The following is a 6000-nucleotide window of genomic DNA, read 5'->3' on the forward strand; positions in this document are numbered from 1 at the left end:
CCTGTAGGCAAATCTGTGGGACATTTTTTTGATTAATGATTGATGTGGGAGGGCCCAGCCCGTTGTGGATGTACCACTCCCGGGTAGGTGGTCCTGGGATGTATAAGACAGCAGGTTGCGCAAGCCATGAGGAGCAAGCCAGTAAGCAGCAATCGTCCATGGCTTCTGCTTCAGTGCCTGCCTCCAAATTCTTAGGTTCAAGTTCTTGCTCTGACTTCCTTTAGTGATGGACCATACACTATAAGACAAGCAAGCCCATTCCTCACCAGGTTGCTGTTGTTCATGGTCTTCATCACAGCAATAGGAAGCAAACTAATACAGCAAGCCTTGGGGCCTGATAGCCTGGCCCCATTCCTGCTCACTCTCTGCTTCCTGAGTGTGGATGCAGTATGATCAGCCAGACTCCTGTGCCTGCTACTCTCTGCCGGTTCCCTTGTCTCCACCATCAAGGACTGTATCCATCTAGAACTGTAAACCAAAATCAACCCTTCCTTTCTTTTTTTTTTTTTTTGTTTTGTTTTGTTTTTTCGAGACAGGGTTTCTCTGTGTAGCTTTGCGCCTTTTCCTGGAACTCACTTGGTAGTCCAGGCTGGCCTCGAACTCACAGAGATCCGCCTGGCTCTGCCTCCCGAGTGCTGGGATTAAAGGCGTGCGCCACCACCGCCCGGCTAACCCTTCCTTTCTTACATTGTGGTTTTCAAGGTATTCTACCACAGCAATAAGAAAGTAACTGAGAGATTAATTTCTTTTCAGTCTTCTTGTAACAACCAAATAGGTGTTATTATTGTCTTTTTATAGATGAATAAACCGACAAAGTGGAGAAATGACTTGCCTAAGTTCAAGTAGTCCTTTAGAGGTGAATGTGGGGACCAAGCCAGAGTTCATTCATACCATGAGTCATAGTGGGGTCAAGTTCAATAGCAGCATAAGGGAAGACACATCAAATGTCTGCAAAGGAATTAGTTACACATCACAGGAACCAGAACATTTTATTTTAGTTGCAACCTATTGGATTTGAAGCATTTTTTCCAAGCAAGGGGATCAGCATGGCTGATGCACAAAGACGGGAAGAAGCTCAGGGCAGCCTCTGGAATTCACCAGATCAGGGTAGCCTTGGGCATGAGGGAAGGATGGCAAGGGAATAAATAGGAGACAAGGCCAGAGGTGGAAACAGTTCACAAACACGTGCCTTAATTATACAGGATATCAGTGTGGTTACCTCCAGATGTGAAACATCTGTAACTCAAATCTGTCTTATTGTCTCACAGTTAATAGCTTTTGGTGTCTGCGTCACTCCAGTCTGAACTTGACTTGCTTGCTGGGGCCTAGTTTCCCTGATGGATGGGCTCCCCTTGCTGCCCCTTGTGTTTGTCAAGTCTCTGACAGAAAGTCTTCAACACCAGGTTTGTTTGCCTCCTAATTTTCAATCCTGAGGGAGATTTAAAACGATACAAATTATCTCCAGAACCTAAGCTAATTAGTTTAGACTGGTGAATCCAGATTCATCAAAACGTGCCGCTATTCCACATCATCACAGCTGGGTATGAATACAATCAGTTTTAAAGACTGGGTGAAAACACATCAGTATTTTGAGGATTACATGTATTTTGTTGGTTTGTTTGTTTACTTATTTACTGTGCTAGGGGCCAAATCCAGGGACTTTTACATGCTAGGCAGGAGCTCTACCTCTACTGTTAAGCCCAAAATTTCCATAATGAACCTTTGCTTTTTAGAATTAAGAAGTTCTGGATTGGAGAGCAGATACCTCGCCAAGTCCAAGTGATGGATGGACACAGTTCAAAACCTTTGCCGAGGGACTAATTAAGAAATAAAAGTTTGTCTTTCACTTCCGTATCAGTCTTCTCTTCTGAAGCCAACCCACTAGCATTTCAGTGTGTTCCTTTCATAATTACATGGACACATTGCAGCTCTTCTGTAGTTTGACAGTCTACATGAGTGTATAGTAGATAATTCAGCTCCTGTTCATTACTTCCCTCTGCCCTCCACTCCATCCCGATATATTCATGAACCTCTGCTTAGTTCCTCCATGTCCGGAATTTATTTTCAGTATTTAGAGGCAAGCCTTGGGCAAAGGATAGAGCTCAGCGGTTTGTTTACCTTTGAGATTTTGTAAGGAGCACACATTTATTTCACGTATTATTATAATCTCTCCTAACATGTCCATTGGTCACCAAGAGCACATATGTACTTCTAGACTGGTCCTAACTGGAATCTTACTGTGGAACAGGTTTTCTCTATCAGTTTATTCTGGAATAACAGCATTTCCATCATTATTTAAATGATTATAAACACATGACTCATCACACCTGCTGATCATAACCCAGTTTCTAAATTCTCTGTCTTATCTGGTACCCTCCCAAGTCCTCCTTTTCCCCCAGGCCTGTCTCCCAGAGCCCCTGTCTTCCTGCTTCTGAACTGGCTGTCCTGTAGGCTTGGTGGAGAGTGTGGCTGGCTCCCAGGTCCCTTCTGTAACAGATGAACAGGGTGACACAAGATTTAAATTCTCACTGAGGAATCTCTCCCAGCAATGCCTATTCCCTCTGTTGATTCAGCTAAATAGCACACATCACCCCTCCACACACAGGCGTTTCACCTACATACCTGGTTATTATCTAATCTGAATGTAAGCTCTATAGAGGAAAGAGAGGGGGTTTGGGTGCGTGAGTGCGTGTGTGTGTGTGTGTGTGTGTGTGTGTGTGTGTGTGTGTGTCCACTTAAACTTGTTCATTCATTCATTCGTCTGTTGATTTGTTTGACACTGGGTCTCATATAGCCCTGGTGGCTTTGAACTCTCTAAATAGACAAAACCGACCACAAACTTGTGCTCCCCCCCGGCCTCCCAGGTGCACTGTGATTATAGACACGTGCCACTTACCTGTTAAGATGGACAGTTTTGTCTTCTTTATCTTCTGCTTTGTCCTCAGTGCCTAGGACGGTGCCTGGCACCGTGTGGGCACCAAGGGAAAGGATTGAGGCTACTGCATCTCCTTTGCTAGAGGCTCTTCCAGAAGCGGGTAACCCGAGGCCAATGGGGTCAACAAGATGGGAGGAGAGTCTATGCAAAAGGAAATCCAGTCAGCCGGTATCTCCAGAAATGTGAGAAAAGAAGTGGTTACCCGGGTTGATTCTGTCATTCACCTTATAAGCAAAAATGTAGGGGTAACCCTGGGACAAACTCAATGTCAGGGGTGTCAGACCAGGAAGACATCAGGAGTTTGGGCTCTTGTTAATCTTCAAACCAATTTAGTCAGGGAGCACTTTGGTTTGTATGTCGCCTGATTTGAATTAATTATTTTATTTGCAATTAGAGTTTTACATGCTATATCAGCTCTGCTTACCATAATCCATTTTCTGTTGAGTTTTGTTTGTTTGTTTTTGTTTGTTTGTTTTTATTGTTGTTGTTTGGTTTGGTTTGTAGCCCAGGCTAGCCTCAAACTTGTAACAGTCCTCCTGTCTCAGCTTCTCTGATGCTGGGATTATAAGCATGCCCAACCACACCAGTTTATACCAGTTGTTTTACAGAACCGCTTCTCTGCTTTTCTGGACCCAAATGGCCCTTTCACGAACCCTGTGTCTCCTTTTGAGTCGCTCTATGCTTTAACTGGAACACATCCTAGAAAACTGTCTGTGAAATTGATAAAGAAAATATTTTCTGAGTCCTTGAACGTCTTTAAATGTTTTGATCTATCCCCTTGAACTTCTCAGATGAACTGGGCAGATATGGGACTTGAGATTGGAAATCACAGCATCTCAGGATTTTGAAGTCACCCTCAAATTGCCTTTTGCCATCCCCTTTGTTGATGTGATGTTGGGGGATCGAACTCTATTTTGAGAAATAGGATAGCTACATTTAGCAAATGAGAATACAGGATACCTGATTAAGTTTGCATTTCAGACACCCTGTGAAATATCTTGGGCATACTCAAAAACTCACCCAATGTCTCTCTGCTGTTAAATGTAACTGGTGTCCTAGAGACCCTATGGAGGCCACTGCTGCTACATTCTTAATTTACTTGATGTATTTTTAGTATTACTAGTCCTGCCTTTTCTTTCTTTCTTTCTTTCTTTCTTTCTTTCTTTCTTTCTTTCTTTCTTTCTTTCTTTCTCCTTTTCTTTCTGTCTGTCTTTCTCTTTTTATTTATTTATTTAATTTTTTTTGGTAAAAAACTCATGGTGTTAGTGCGAATTGAACACCAAAAGAAAGAGTATGATTCTGGTTGACATGTTCACCTGACAGATTACCTTAGCCTGGCAGAGACCCCCAGCCTCCTGTCAGCTTGGGTTTGAGGAATACAGCAAGAAAAAATAGTATCATATTACATTAACCATAGAGTGTCAGAACACCTCTAGAGAAATTCATTATTAGAGCAGAGGCCTGGGAAGACTAGCCCGCTCAGCATAGGGCCCTGTAGCCTAGTTAAATTATCTGATTTCAAACCCGGCTACCCAACTGACATTTCACACACGCATCAGTAAACAACCTCTGAAGGGGGCCAAGGGTTCAAACTGAAGAAAGCTTGGCTTTGTACTAGTGAATATTCTAGACACATCTTGAACTTGCCACGTAATTACTCTGGCATGACCTAGCAGGGAGATGGGCTATCTCCGAAGGAAAAAATGATTTGCTCTTAAGATCCATATTTCTTGAAGTTACCTCGGAGTGAAGCAGCCAGAAAGTAAGCGAAGAGACATGTAGATAAGAAGCAAAGCAGCAGGAAAACTGGGCAAGGGAAAAATAAATCACAGAAGTTGAAAAAACTATAGTCGGGAGAGATTTTTAAAGAATGGTTTTAGAATCACGGCACTAAACATGACCTTAGACATCATCTAGTGTAGGCTGGGGAGGGTGCGGCTCAGTGTAGAAGGCTACCTGCCCAACACGTAATAGACTTTAGGTCTGATCCGTAGCACGGAAGGGAAGTGTGAAGAAAGAAAGAAAGAGAGAGAGAGAGAGACAGAGACAGAGAGACAGAGACAGAGAGACAGACAGAGAGAGAGAGACAGAGACAGAGAGACAGAGAGACAGACAGACAGAGAGAGAGAGAGACAGACAGACAGACAGACAGAGAGACAGAGACAGAGAGAGAGAAAGGCAGACAGAAAGGAAGGAAGGAAGGAAGAAAGGAAGGAAGGAAGGAAGGAAGGAAGGAAGGAAGGAAGGAAGGAAGGAAGGAGAGAAGGATGAGAGGGAGGGAGAAATCTAATCTAGTCAGTTTACCACTGACAGTAACAAGGAAGAGGCTTGCCCTGAGTCAAAAAACCCCGGGGAAACCAAACTCCCTGATTCCCCAACGAGTCTTCATCTGCTCTACTGCTGCTGCTGTGGGACCTATTGTACAGCAGCCCCATTTAGTGATCTTGGCATCCTCTGCGGGTGATAAACCTCCATGCTCCATCTCAGTTCAGGGGAGCAACTTCACCCCAAATCCCACCACAAGGTAGAACAACTCCAGTGGGAGAGGGGACGCACCCAAAGAAAAATGTTCCCCTTACCAAAAACATTGCCTGTGTCCCTGAGACTGTACCATGAACATGTCTGTTGGAATATAAAGGACTGCCTTCAGCATTTTTCTTGGGTCTTTGTAGAAGCTCCTAAACAAAGGCAGTTTGGGTGATACATAACACAGGACAAATGCGTGTTGATTGGGCGAGGGTGCAAGGGTTAGACAATGGTCTGAATTGTATCAGGACCCTTTGGGTAGAGATGGCCGCAGGTGTACACGTCACCATCACTTTACAAGAGAACAAAGTAACAGATTGCTTTATGCACTCATCGTTTTCCTGTCATCAGACTTCACTTTTTGGTTCCTAGTGTCACAGCAAGATATTTTAGTAGACCTAGTTTCCTTGATTACTTGAATAATTCACATTTTGTATCTGAATATGGGATGTTTTCAGCAGAGCAAAATTTCTTTGAATGGAGATTTTGATTTTAGAATCAAGCATCACTCTGTCTGGACTCAAACTTCAAAGAATTAT

At 43.5% G+C, this 6000-nt stretch overlaps 1 long non-coding RNA gene across 10 annotated transcripts in view; it reads right to left on the bottom strand.

Moving 5' to 3' along the window:
• Positions 1–6000, bottom strand: part of LOC128109928 (uncharacterized) — a 175436-nt gene that overhangs the window by 134692 nt on the left and 34744 nt on the right. Inside the window, exons 9-10 of one of the 10 annotated variants that reach the window (XR_008217965.1) lie at positions 2897–3076; positions 964–1429 (exon numbers count right to left, since the gene is read on the bottom strand). The exons of 8 other annotated variants lie outside the window; for them this stretch is intronic. This is a non-coding gene — a long non-coding RNA (uncharacterized LOC128109928). Of the gene's footprint in view, positions 1–963; positions 2488–2896; positions 3077–6000 lie in introns of those variants that run through there. One more of the 10 variants, XR_008217964.1, reaches the window with a different exon arrangement.

The sequence above is a fragment of the Peromyscus californicus genome, unplaced genomic scaffold (assembly GCF_007827085.1).
Source record: "Peromyscus californicus insignis strain IS unplaced genomic scaffold, ASM782708v3 Scaffold_14__1_contigs__length_90479793_seg_2, whole genome shotgun sequence".
NCBI lineage: Eukaryota > Metazoa > Chordata > Mammalia > Rodentia > Cricetidae > Peromyscus > Peromyscus californicus.